The 14,768-nt window shown below is 41.4% G+C and overlaps 1 protein-coding gene across 2 annotated transcripts in view; it reads right to left on the bottom strand.

The window, feature by feature from the left end:
• The window catches only part of chchd3a (coiled-coil-helix-coiled-coil-helix domain containing 3a), a 76,783-nt gene that overhangs the window by 37,450 nt on the left and 24,565 nt on the right, over window positions 1-14,768 (bottom strand). The gene's annotated exons all lie outside the window — the stretch shown is intronic.

The following is a 14,768-nucleotide window of genomic DNA, read 5'->3' as shown; positions in this document are numbered from 1 at the left end:
AGTTATTGTTTACGTAATCAGAGACCAGCCCATGAGAGGCTGGTTTTATACTTATAGCTCCTTCTCAGTTTACTTTCTTGTTCTCAAATGCCAAAAAATATTAAATGCACAACTGTACGTTACGGCAGTACACTGAAACAACGAGCAAAATACAACAATGGATGAAAAAATGCCCATTACCTCATCAAATCCTCTCTCCACTGATAACATCTGTGCTTTAGCTACTCAACACACTGCAGGGGAGACGGCATGCTCCATGCATTGTGATGAGAGGAGATGAGGGGTCTCAGAGAGGAGCGGTCCTCACATGAGCCGAGTGGAGGAAGTTTCAAAGTCAAGGGGATGCTCCAAGCTTGCCCATAACACAGGAGCCCTCACAAAGTCAAACACCTTCTTTATGGTGTCAGACGCAGCAAATAAAACAAACTCCAGGGCGATACTTTATCACACTCCTGACGCTACGAGCAAAAACCCACCAGGACCGAGGTGCTACCGTCTCTGGTGTCCTCAGCTCAACCTCACATAACCAACGACTGCTGTGGTCAAGCACTTTTCGTCACTATGAATCCTTTTAAGAGGTGCTTTTGTTCATCTAATGTTGTACAATGGCTTGGCGCAGCTGCACTGCATGATAGAATCAGGTAAAATTTATACCCAAATGACGGTGCTCGGTAAACGTGCCCTGAAGGATGCCTTTAAAAATGTGCAGTTACTACAGATGAGACCTGTTATTGATTCTGAGCCTGCAATCACGGCCTCTAGGATGGAAAAGTTTTCAAGAGACTGGATTACGTTGTCGTGGTGCCAGAAAACTGTCTCCCACCAACAGCTCAATTTAGTCTGAAGAGACAAGGGATGATGGGAAGAGGGGGGCATTGGCAGGGGGTTGCTATATTGTCACAAGGTGTCCAAACTCAATGTTACGCTGCTAGATGGTGACTAAAGACTTTGGCGTTGCAGGGAAAGACAAAAACATGCACACAAGCACAGTGAGGCAGACAATAGCTCAGACACTGATCTGTAACACACAAATCATCACATGCACACGCAGCAGCCTGAGCAGCTGTACCCACAGAGAGAGGGTGGGGAGATAAATGTGTGCTGATGGCACCACTAAAGGGGTCATTAAAAGAGGAGAGGTTGTGACAGAAATGTGTACCAAGGGATTTTCTTCTTTTATTCACTGTTGTGTGGGTCTCTGCATGTCTACATGCACATGCACCAGTGCGTGTGCTCAATTTCCATTTGAGCAGGTTGGCCCACAACCACAGATGCGCACACATATTATGTCAGGATTACTTTGCACTGATTAATCCCATTCAGCAGACTTTAAAGATAATCTAATCAAACTAAGGGCCAAACAATAGGACAGACTTCAGCACTGTCCATCCACCTTTTGTTCCCCTAATAAGGAGGCGGTCGTTGTTGAAGGAGGAGAGCTCGGGTATGGGCTGAGGGTGGAAGAGGAAAAGAAAGGAAGAATCAGACAAGAAAATGGAAGTGAACTTGAGGGAACAGAGAGACAAAGAGCAGAGACAATAAAAAGTGACTTATCAATAGAGGTGTCACAAAGGGGAAACTGGCTCTTTGGTGGGACATGAAGCATGGGTTAAGTCTGTTTTTTGTGAAATACATTTTCTCCTCACAGCAGCAAAATTCATCTGCAGACCAAGCGGTCACATTACCAGGAAACTTAGACTCAATCCATTTCTGCCCGTCCCTTCCTAATACAGTAGCTTACTGGCTGAGGGTGACACACATTGGGGAGTGAGACCACAGTGGTCAGATTAAACGAACCACTTAGGCTTGGTGATCGCCTCTGTGAATATCAATTAGCCAGCCGCTGAATAATTAAGGACAACTATGTTTTTTAATTAGCTGACTGCCGCAGTTTGAGCTGGGTGAAGGGACTGAGAACGAGGCGCAGGAGGAGGAGCAGGGAGGAGCTGAGGAGAGGAGGATGGAAGAGGGATGAGAACAGGTGGATTTAGCTGCGTCAGCCCTCCTCCCCTTAACTCTCACCCACTGGCTGTTCTCTCACTGAATTGCTCCCATATAGACTATTTTCTTTCACACCTGATTTTTTTCTTTCAAATGTTCTGACACTTGCTCTTTTTTTTTTTTTACTTTAAACCATTTTAAGAGACTGAAATAAAAATAACTCCTGTATGTCGGCAGTATTACAGTCTTTCCTTGGGCTACACACTGGGCTCTGCTAGAATAAAGACTTATTCTAAATACACTTGTACATTCTATTAGCGCAGTTCCTGCTGTTTGGACAAGCAGTAAACTGCACAACTAAAGCGAGGCATAATATTTGAAAGTTTTCTTTTTCATCAGTCGCCAACAGTGAAAAAAAATTGTAATTTCAGAAAGAACTGACAGAATTTCCTTACATATAGTTTTTCATTTCACACCTCAGTGATGAAATTCCTCTAATGTAATAAAATAAGATTCTCCTCTCTTTCCGTGTGCCTGCTAGATACTTATAAATCATGATAGGTGAAAACAATCTCGAGTTGTCATGATCAATAGAGCACAAATCAAATCTCATCACGTTCTTCTTCTGGCTCTTGGAGAGTACAGACGCTTTTTTCCTCCTCTCTTCCCTATCTTATCCCAAGGCTCTTTGTCTTTGGGTGTACGGCACTTCTGCATTTTTTCTGGAAACTGGAAATTATTAAAATGGATCTGGTCAGTTGGTCTCTCAACGCAATTGACAAAAATTTTTCAGTGATGAGAACGGGAGAAGGGGCTCCCGGTTGCCCCTCTGGGACAGAGCCAGCTGGGCATATCATGGACTCCTGGATACAGTGGAACCTGATCTGCCTCTCTCAAATGTCTGTAGAGGATTCTGAAGACGTCTGGATATTCGTGGTGTTGGTGTCAGCTGCTTTTCGGCCTGAGTGGTTACCTGGCTTACCGGAAAATTAATGAGCTTTCGAGGAATACTGGCTAAATCCCGGAGCTCAGGGATGGATTACACCACGCTGTGAATGCACAAATTCATATAATTGTCGAGATGAGTCGTAAGCTTGGAACTTTGGCTGAGATTCAGACTCTGGCACAGAAGGTGGATTCGATCAAGGAGAAAGTTGACGGGTCAGCACGGATTGGGATAGATTAATTACGCCATTATTGGATTTAGAGGGGTTGAGGACCAACGGAACTTTAAGACAGAAAGGAAATTATTTCTGTCTGGCCCCAAAAAAAGTTCTTATCTGAATCTGGTGCCCTTGAGCCTGTGAGGCTGAAGTGATTACTACTCCCCCTCAGAAGAAATGTGGAATGTTGCCGTCGCCATGGCAACTCTGTCTCCCTATCCCAGCCTAGGTGGGACTGCGACCGGTGAAGGCCGTTGAATCGTTCCAGGAGTCACTGAGCTCTCTAAACCCAACGACCTCCCTCACCTGTCCAAACGGAGGTGACGAGTGCTGCTTATCGCGGCTGCATGCACTGATGTGAGGAGAGTCCACAACCCTACCTCCCCACCTAGTGGACACTTATGTTGTGTAATGTCTGAAGTCTGTTGCATTTCTGTCTGAGGTGTTTTTTGCATAGCAAAGCTGCCCTCCCTGTGGAGGATAACTCTGAAGTGCCTTTTTTTTACTCCACCTGACTCAATCCTCATATAAACCCTCTGATCTCTATTAAAGTAGCACGATTCGGGCTGCGAATGACCACAGTCACCAATTCTTGTCATGTGTCTTTGCCTATGTATGTATGTCTGATCTCAGAATTGTGTGTATTGAAACTCTAATTTCCCTCTGGGATTAATAAAGTATCTTTGAATTGAATTGAATTAACCGCACCTCATCCATAACCTTGGTTTCTTTTGTTTCCCCGTTCTACGACTATCATCTCAGCCCCGATTCACCCCGTGTCACCAGTGGCATCACAATCAATGCTCCCTCACACTATCTGAGTAGACTCTGCAGCACGGTGGGTCAGAGCCACTCGCCAGGGCCCATCTATCACATTCATGCAGGACAGGCATCTATGACAAACTAATACTGAAGCCTGCGAGCTTCAAATCCTGCACAACCCCACTGGCAGAGAGGAGGTCAAGGGGCAGCACAATGAGACCGTGCTCTGGTGTTAATTAGCACAGAGGAGGTGTAGGTGGCATGTGGAAGGTTCAAGATGGATGGAGCATGGGATAGAAAAGTTCATAGGGTAGGGAGGATGAAACCGAGGGTGGAGGGATGATTCAATGTGAGAATGAAATATGGATGGATCCTTCTGAGAGTTCTGCAGGGAACATTTTACACTTTGGAACATAACAGAGGTTTGATGACAAACTGTTTCATATTGTTTTTGCTTAAACAGTAATAAAATGAAGTTCACACACTCAAAATGGATTTAGACACATTTCTGTTCTGTCTTCTAGCAGCCTAAAAACCCAGAGCAGCACAATCTTCAAAAGCTACCGGTGGCCGATCAGTTCTAAGTGATGGTGTAAAACGATATCACCTGAGCTTACTGGGCAGTAATTGTTTAATTCGTAACACTAGTAAAACATAAGTCTTGGTAGCAGAGGCTGTAAAAGTCCATTGGAGGCCATCCACTTGGAGTGCTTAATAAGTAAGTTGGGGATTTATGGAGCACCGCTAAACACTCAAGTTCATGGCCATCTATTATAAGCAATGTAATCATGTCAGTTGAGGTACAGACAGTTAATAGGCTTAACTTTGATAACATCAAAGGACAGACACTTATTCACACACAGAGAAGATGTGTTTGGCAATCTTCAATCCTAGGCTTCATGTGGTGCAGAAAAGCAGATCAATACAGAAGTTCTGGTTCCTATTCAGTCTGAAATACTTTTTAAATGTGATGGGATCCAATGGAATATATTCGTTATTAATCTTTGAGAAAAACATGAAAAAGTATGCACCCAGTAATTATACAATGATTTAAGCTATCCTGGTTGTGGATGCAGTAGCACCTCTGGTTGCAGAGACAATAACCCTCCCTGGGGACCTTTTAACACACTAAATAATGACACAGTGACCATCTGGGTCAAAGGGCAGACCTGCTCAGGACAAGGCCCAAAGGCCAATAGGTGTAGGCGGAACATGTGGGTGTCTCAATATTTGCACATGTATCGTAAACGCTGACTGTTTAACTACTAATTAAGACAAAGTGCCTCTAGGGTTGGTGGTTTAACGATGGCAGTTGATTCAAGGTTTTCATCTAACGCAGCTGGCTTTAAAAAGGTATAGGCAGAGGCGACAACTCAATCAGTCATTTACATTTCTTTGCAAAATGTTAAAAATCTGGTGACATTTCAGCAGTGCCCATGTTAAGTATGAGAAAAAAAACTGAGTAAAAATCTAAGTAAGGTGTGAAAACAAATTAAAGTGATGAGTCAGTAAAAGATTAAATCCTCATGGACAAATGAAAAATGGCTCTCTTTTCTACTTTCAGACACCTCAAGCCCTTTAGCTTTTGTTGGAGACATCACTGCTGCTACTATTTGAATGCAAGATCCTCCACGGAGGGACAGAAATAGCATCTGCTACCTCAGAGATTGATTAATTGGCTGATCAGGTGCCTGTGGTGTAAACTGATTGATTGATCATTCTGAGGTTGGAGTTGCCTTTATTCAGCACCCCGGAGAGCAAACCTCTGGAGATCCCGAGTCATCTGTCATGTCTAACACACAGCTGAAGACAAGGAGTGATGATGCGCTTTGGGTTCATTACCAAGACATTGGGGGATAGAATGGAAGAAGTTTAAGGCAATATGGGAACAGGGGACATGCTTCAGTAATTATAGAACATTTGGACAAAAAGGCCAAAGTTGAATGAAAGGAGAAGAAGCTCCAGATGTACAGGAAGAAAAATGAATACCATCTCTGAGCCAAAGACGGCCAAGAAATGTGTCAACTTTGGGAGCTAGCAATAATTAATCAAAGAAGGAATCCTCTAACAAACCCTTCACTTTTAAACTATTAAACTACTACAGCACCTCTTGTTTCCATAAACACAGCTGTACTGGAATAAGGCTGGGTCACCGGAACTTGTTTTTAAGTTCTCAACAAAATTCAAAAATTCAAAAGCAAGCTTTAAAATGTTTATATCCATATTTACTGTCATGTAAATTAAAGTAAAACGTGTGTGGTAGAAGCGCTTCTCACACTGAAAAGTATCTGATGGTGTTACATTAATAAACAAGGGAATTAATTCTCCAAGCTGAAAGCAAATTTGAGTGATTCCATCCTACTCACCAACCAGCCAGAGGAAGATTCAACGTGAAATGTTTTCAGGGATACTAAGCAGTTTTGCTTGCTTTTACCACCCCCTTGTTTCCTCGCTGTCTTTTTAACGCAGCTGGAATTTCTCCCCAGCCATCCTAAGTGTCTACAGGAATTTTTTCTCACTAAATCAGCCGTGTTCATGATCTAAAACATGCAGGAAACGGGCTGAAGCCAGACAGCAGCGCCAGGTAGGTCAGTTAAATTTTTTCTAAGGCCCAAAAAGACCGGACCGGCAACTATTGCAAGTAGGGCTGAAACGATTCCTCGAGTACCTCGAATAATTCGAGTACAAAAAAGCCTCGAGTCAAATTCTCTGCCTCGAGGATTCGTTTAATTCATATTTAATTAATTCATGGCTTTGCAATCGCCCGGGGTCATGTTTCACCCGGACTGAAATAAGTGACGCACATGCCCACTGGACTGAATGCACACGCGAGTAGCAAATGTAACTTAACTTTCTCTTAAGCCATGGCGGACAACTTGAACCCCAGTGGAGTGCGAAAAAGACAGAAAATGTCAAAGTTGTGTGACCATTTTTCACTGCGTAAGGTGGAAAACGTAGTCCAGTATAAATACTGTAAAATGGATTAAGCCCACCACAACACCACATCCTCCATGCTGCAGCACATGTAAATGTCACTTCTGCAAGCGGACTCGGAGCCTCTACAAGATAATGCATTTTAGCCTGTATTTCTATATATTCTGCGGACTCTGCGACTTTTTCGTTTGTAGCACTCAGTTTCAGCTCACACCGTACATCTGGTAGCAACACGTCGAACTTAAAATGTGCTAAAAAATAGCAGTTTTTACACAATATGTCGGACTTTTTATTGTGTTGTTACTGATATTTGTTGTCCCTCGGGATCGCTGCAGGAGGACACGGGTATTATGAGAGTGATGGAGGAAAACGAAAGAAAGTAAATAAATGTTTTGTGATCAGTATAATTTGACAAAACCACAGCAAACATGCTTTCTCGACAATCCTTGTTATTGTGTGAGAAAAAAGTGTAGAAATTAAAACGGACGTGTGTTAATAGGGAAACAGCCGGCGAGCTGTTTGCGCATGCGCCATGAGCGGTTCTGGTTCTGTTTGGGCCGCAGCCGCTCGCAGTGCTACTTCAACAGTTATCCTCCTAGTTTTTGTCTGGCTTGCAGGCTAGCAGATTCTCGCACAAGGGGAAAATCGGCTCAGGTTGTATACTTATTTTTTGCACAGCCATTTGTTTACTGTGAAGTAAAGTTGAAGTGCTGAAGTTTTGCAAACTAATTTTGAATAAAACTTGAATAACTGGCAATTGCTTACTCATTTTAAGAGGTCTTTCATAATTATAACATGCTATTTGATATAATGGTTTACAAACACAAAAGGGTAATTTATTAGAGTACTCGATTAATCAAAAAAAGATTCGATAGAGTACTCGATTACAAAAATATTCGATAGCTGCAGCCCTAATTGCAAGTGTGATATTCTGGCCAAAGGGGCAATAGGGGCTGGGCGGCCTTTCATTAACCATGTAAATGGTCATTTTAGCACATACTGGCTCAATAAAATGATTATGAAAAAGTTGCAAATTGTCCCTTTAATTCTATAGAGTAAGTTACTACAGGATACATAAGACATCTGAACAAATCCCAAAATGAAGTAAACACAAAACATGTACTTCCTACTACCTTTGTGTATAAGAGCCCACAGAGTAAACATAATGGTTACATGAAGTAATGAAAACTGTAAATATTCAGGGCTTGGAATGAAAAAAAAATCTATCACAGTAGAATGAATGTTACTTCTAAACGTACAATCTATCTGCTCATTTTGAATTCCTGACCAGATCAGTAGACAGTGAGAGTAAAGAGAATAAAAGTTAGAAATGTGAAGCTCGTCATCCAAAAGGATAAACCAATGACAGGACAATCTTTTTCCTGATGTCAGAGGACACATTAAATGACCTGGTACCAGACATCCGCTCTGGACAGCAGATGTTCCTGAGGTGCCAAGTTAATGAGAAGGAGAGCTGGTGGGAGAGAGACATGGGGGTGAACAACCTATGGCAAAAGAAGGTGAGAGGAAAACCATGCAGGGAGGGGGAAAAAATAAAACAGCCACTGGATGTGCTGCTGACATTGGATCTCATGGACAGCCCAGGTGGCATGTGAATAGTTTGTGTGCACATGTGCCTGCAGCCTGTGAATTCTCACCTGAATTAGAGTCAATGTTTGGGAGCAGGGTAGTATGTATATAGCTTAAGGTTTGCATGAATATACTGCATGTACTGGGTAATAACACATTCTCCCCAGCAGCAAGTGGGCCTTCACATAGAAGCACCAACATGTTAGCAGAAAGAATGGCCTTCATATTCAGAAAAAGAAGAAGAAACAAGTTTTTATACAACGCTTCTCAAGAAAAAAATCCTGGCACTTCACAAGAACAATAAAAATCTATTATTAAAAAGACCATAAAATGGGAGAAAAGGGGAACATTAAGAGTAAAAACTGTGGATAAAAATACAAAATAAAAATGTAATCACAGGAACAGAGGACATAATAGGTAGAAACACCAGCATGAAAAGAAGTGAAGAAGAGGGTGAACAGGAGGTCATACAAAGGCCAGCCTGAAACTCATATTCAGAATGATATCTTTATTTTATAAACTTTAAACATCCCTCTTTAGTAGTGCATAAAGGTTCAATAGAGAAACATCTTCAGAAACAAGTCTGAGAAAAGCAAGGATGCATGCAGACCTCCCTTTTACACTGTTGTGTTTTAGTCTAACCTCAGTGCTACAACAGTATCAAATAAGCATGCGTGGGTAAACCAAATTGCATTCTGAATTAAATTTGAAAATGTCCTTGGCTATGTTTTCATCCACCACCATACATTTTCCAATTGACTGGGATTAGGACTGTTTGCAGTCGTGATCTTTTTTTCTTTCGTTGGAAGATTGAATGATCTTTGGTCTGCAGAAAGACGGATCATTATTCTGAAGAATGACTAAAATGATTAACTTACATCATTACCAAGCCTACCTACAACTGACCAGATGAAACACAACTCTAAAGTTTGATGCTTTCCTTCATCCTTCTGTTCATTTCTCTTTTACAACCTTCCCATTTTGTTCACACCTGTTCTAGTTTTTGGATGCAGCTAAAGCCGGGCGTACACTGTGCAACTTATTCACTCATAGCATTCAGCGCTAAAACGCTCAAAGAAAATCGCACAAGCTTTAGTAGAAACACAAAATGTATCTACAATTGAATTCATCATGTGTTCCATCTTTTGGATGGAAAAGATGGTTGTTTGGGTAAATTTCCTATCATCTTATAATCTCTACATTTTCCTTTTTAATTACAAAATAAATAGCAAATTTTTACTCGTGGATGTGTGTTTTATTTAATAAAGACAATTGAGAATTTCTATTTGAATGATTCCACTTTTTTTTTACTAAATTTGAAAAGATGATATGACTCCATCTACTCTGTCACTGCTTTGATGTTATTCAACTTTTTGTTCTTTCCCTGTTAACTAACATCTCAGTGGTCCCATATTAGGTTTTACTTATGTTCTCATGTTCTTTTTACTTTCTCAAGCACCTGAGAAGACTGTTCACTTTCATGAAACCTCATTAATACCATCCTCCTATAAGAGCAAAGTGAAAAAATGCAACTGAGACCAAGAAAATGAAAGAGACAAGCTAAAAAAAAAATCATGTGGTCTGAGACAGTCGCTCACTTTAAAGTGAACCCTGAATATTTGTTCTCCAAAATCTTGTACATTATCAGATCAATAAAAACACAGATATGCCAAAATAAACAAAAATATAAAAACCCAAGGTTGCCCCACGTTAAAATGCAGATCTCTATTTTTTATGTATATTAATTTGAGTGTTGCTAGCTGAGGTGCCGCATGTTTAGACAACACAGACAAAATCTATGTTTGTACTTCTACAGGTAAGAACTACGTTTTCTAAAAGCTTTAGAACTAATCAGGATGAACATCGGTATAGACTAGGGCTGGCCGATATGGCCTAAAATCAATATCACGATATATTGTGGATTTCAACTCAATAACGATAAATGGACGATAACTACAGATATGCGCAGAATCAAAAGTTGTCCACTAGATGGGGCTAGTAAGTTGTCTCATTTTTACATGACTCAAGGTGGTACAGCTTCCTAAATGGAGACATCTTTTCATTTTTCTATTATCAAATTTACTGACACGGAAAAATGTATCTCAATAAGAGTCAGAAATTTCGATAACAATACATTTTTTATTTATTGCCCAGCCCTCGTATAAACACAAACATACCACCAAGTGAAGTAGAGAGATTAAACTGACCATCTCTTGATAGAAACAAGCTGTCTTAACAGCAGTATCTTTCCATCAATCAGAGCGCAGAGGTACCCCACCACTGAGGCTCAAAGTGTGAAGTACCAATTACAGACTGGTTGAGTGCCAGGTGCAGATTGCTAGCCAAAGGCTCAGCCAATTAGACTCTAACCTCACATCTAACCCTAGGAGTGGCCTGGTATGTGGGCGTCTAAACCTGGACATGGGTGGAGTACTGTCATCAATGTGTGAGAAATGGATGAGTGGCCTTCCGTGCAGACAAAGTTAGAAAAAAGTGGTGAGGGGAAAAGTGCAAGAGACATTGTTACATACTCACCAGTCAATAAGGAACTAACAGAATGTGATATAATTTAAGTTTTACTGTGAACAGGAATTCCATTTTAACTGATAGATCGTTCAAACAAACACAAAAATAAATCACCTATGTGATGAAATATGGTTAAAACTGCAGAAAATATACAGGGAGTGCAGAATTATTAGGCAAGATTTATTTTTGAGGAATAATTTTATTATTGAACAACAATCATGTTCTCAATGAACCCAAAAAGTCATTAATATCAAAGCTGAATGTTTTTGGAAGTAGTTTTTAGTTTTAGCTATTTTAGGGGGATATCGCTGTGTGCAGGTGACTATTACTGTGCATAATTATCAGGTAACTTAACAAAAAACAAATATATACCCATTTCAATTATTTATTTTTACCAGTGAAACCAATATAACATCTCCACATTCCCAAATATACATTTCCGACATTCAAAAACAATACAAAAACAAATCAGCAACCAATATAGCCACCTTTCTTTGCAAGGACACTCAAAAGCCTGCCATCCATGGATTCTGTCAGTGTTTTGATCTGTTCACCATCAACATTGCGTGCAGCAGCAACCACAGCCTCCCAGACACTGTTCAGAGAGGTGTACGGTTTCCCCTCGTAAATCTCACATTTGATGATGGACCACAGGTTCTCAATGGGGTTCAGATCAGGTGAACAAGGAGGCCATGTCATTAGTTTTTCTTCTTCTATACCCTTTCTTGCCAGCCATGCTGTGGAGTACTTGGACGTGTGTGATGGAGCATTGTCCTGCATGAAAATCATGTTTTTCTTGAAGGATGCAGACTTCTTCCTGTACCACTGCTTGAAGAAGGTGTCTTCCAGAAACTAGCAGTAGGACTGGGAGTTGAGCTTGACTCCATCCTCAACCCGAAAAGGCCCCACAAGCTCATCTTTGATGATACCAGCCCAAACCAGTACTCCACCTCCACCTTGCTGGCGTCTGAGTCTGCCCTTTACCAATCCAGCCACGGGCCCATCCATCTGGCCCATCAAGACACTCTCATTTCATCAGTCCATAAAACCTTAGAAAAATCAGTCTTGAGATATTTCTTGGCCCAGTCTTGACATTTCAGCTTGTGTGTCTTGTTCAGTGGTGGTCGTCTTTCAGCCTTTCTATCCTTGGCCATGTCTCTGAGTATTGCACACCTTGTGCTTTTGGGCACTCCAGTGATGTTGCAGCTCTGAAATATGGCCAAACTGGTGGCAAGTGGCATCTTGGCAGCTGCACGCTTGACTTTTCTCAGTTCATGGGCAGTTATTAAGCACCTTGGTTTGTCCACACGCTTCTTGCAACCCTGTTGACTATTTTGAATGAAACGCTTGATTGTTCGATGATCACGCTTCAGAAGCTTTGCAATTTTAAGACTGCTGAATCCCTCTGCAAGATATCTCGCTATTTTTGACTTTTCTGAGCCTGTCAAGTCCTTCTTTTGACCCATTTTGCAAAAGGAAAGGAAGTTGCCTAATAATTACGCACAACTGATATAGGGTGTTGATGTCATTAGACCACACCCCTTCTCATTACAGAGATGCACATCACCTAATATGCTTAATTGGTAGTAGACTTTCGAGCCTATACAGCTTGGAGTAAGACAACATGCACGAAGAGGATGATGTGGACAAAATACTCATTTGCCTAATAATTCTGCACTCCCTGTATATATATATATATATATATATATATATATATATATATATATATATATATATATATATATATATACAGGGAGTGCAGAATATATATATATATATATTTTTTTTTTTTTAATAAACAAAAACTGCTCAAGTATGAAGTTTCCCATCACATTTTTGGTCCAAAAACAAAATATAAAAGAAAGAATATCTGGACTGCAGGCAGGCAGCTCAGCACCTTTAATGCTGTGCTTTCATAATACGAGCAAATTTTGATGTGGCACTGCTGTGCTAAAAGTTATCTGTGATGGTAGAATACACTAACCTACAAATCTACACTGTCAGCTGCTGAAACAAAGTGATTTTTCTCTGCATATCAGTCTAGCCACGCTCCACTGGAACCTCCACAGTCACAGCTAGTCTGGTGGCTGGCCAATCACAATTCTCTATTGGTTTGGTGGGCAGGATGTTACTGCGACTGAGCAAAACGAATTTGTCAACACCTCGTTTGAAACTACTTTGGCATCAACTTTGGACTATTACGACTTGGGCTTTTCTTTGAGTCAAGAGCAGATAAGGTACTTAAAGCTTCTTTCCAGAGCATTTCTCTATTACGGTGGCACCATCTAGTGGCTGACAAGCACATGACACAAAACAGTCTGTTGCTCTGTTTTTTTAAGATGGCGACTTCACGTTTCTGTTTATAAATGTGCTTCTGTAGCCGACAAATAGCGCTAAAACACACTGTTTTATGAGTATTATTCTCATGTCATGTTGTGTTCTCATATATTTATATTTTAGAGACTTACTTGTCCTTGAAAAGTTCATCAACGTTGCATCAACCGAGGTATTCCTTAAATTTGAAGCATCTAAGCGGTAGTCTAACGCTACTGGTTAGTTCTGGTCGGCGCTCAGTTTCCTATTGCAGGGAGCTCTGCAGGGCAGGGGGAGTGCTTAGCAAAAAAAAAAAAAAAAAAAAAAAGACGCATGGCTTACGTTTTATCACAGTACATGATGAGACAATCACTTTTACGGATTTCTGAAAAATCATGCATCATTTCTGAAAGGGGAAAACTCAGGAAAGCAGCTTTAAGCCCTTTATTTAGATTAAGGATGTATTTTCATCTTCTTCGACAATGTATGGCAGACTACCCTATTGACTGACATCTGTTGCAGTGAGTACGTACGCAAGTCTAACGCCGGGGACACACCGGCCGCCGAAGCGCCAGGAGGCAAAGCGCTCATGACATTTGGCCGCTGCTCGCTGCTCCTCAGTTCAGACCAGACGCTTGTTTCTCCGCTCCTGTAGAGGCGCGCCTTGTAGTTTTTCTATTAACCACTTGGTGTCTTCCATTTCCTCTCCACCTTTTCTCTGCTCTTTTCCACGACACCCCCCTCCCCCTTGCTGTTTGTGTGTGTGTTTGTACGTGTGTGTGTGAACCTATGGTGTGAACCAGTTGTTAATAGCTGGCCTACAACTTTCTGCCTCTCTGTCCTGTTTGCTCCGGTTGAAAGACATCCAAAACCCCTTCACGTGGTCACACACACACACACAAGTTCGCTGTGTGTGTGTGTGTGTGTGTGTGTGTGTGTGTGTGTGTGTGTGTGTGTGTGTGTGCGTGCGTGCGTGTGTGTGTGCGTGTGTGTGTGTGTGTGTGTGTGGTTTTTCTGCAGTGTCTGTTTACGAACACATTTGACTATCGCGGAATTGTATTTTTAATTGCTTTATTTTGTTTTGCTCGCGAAAAAAATAGAGCAGACGCCGAAATGATCGCTGCACGGCGCGGGCAGGAGCGCCGGCGTGCGGTGCTTCGGCGGCCCATGTGGTCTATAGAATAGGATAACAAGGGCGCCGAATGAAGGCGGTCCCAATTTCGCGGCGCTTCGGCGGCCGGTGTGTCCCCGGCGTAAGAATACAGTGCAATGCTCCAAACATTGTAAAAATATAACACAGTTCGGCATTTACGGACAACTTCATGCCAAGAATCTGGCTTTTAAACCATTTACTGATAGAAAAGTAGAGGTTACTTCTCTTTAACAAACACAATGCTTCAAATTACCACACAATTTATTTTCGGACTCGTTGACAATGTTCCAAACTTTGCTAAAGGATTATTTCTTGCATGAAATTCAAAGTATTTATTTTTATTTGAAAGCCATAAATACGGGGTTTAAATGTTCTGTTATGTGGAT

Source organism: Nothobranchius furzeri, chromosome 1 (assembly GCF_043380555.1).
Source record: "Nothobranchius furzeri strain GRZ-AD chromosome 1, NfurGRZ-RIMD1, whole genome shotgun sequence".
Lineage (NCBI taxonomy): Eukaryota > Metazoa > Chordata > Actinopteri > Cyprinodontiformes > Nothobranchiidae > Nothobranchius > Nothobranchius furzeri.
This window is presented reverse-complemented; position numbering and strand designations above follow the sequence as displayed.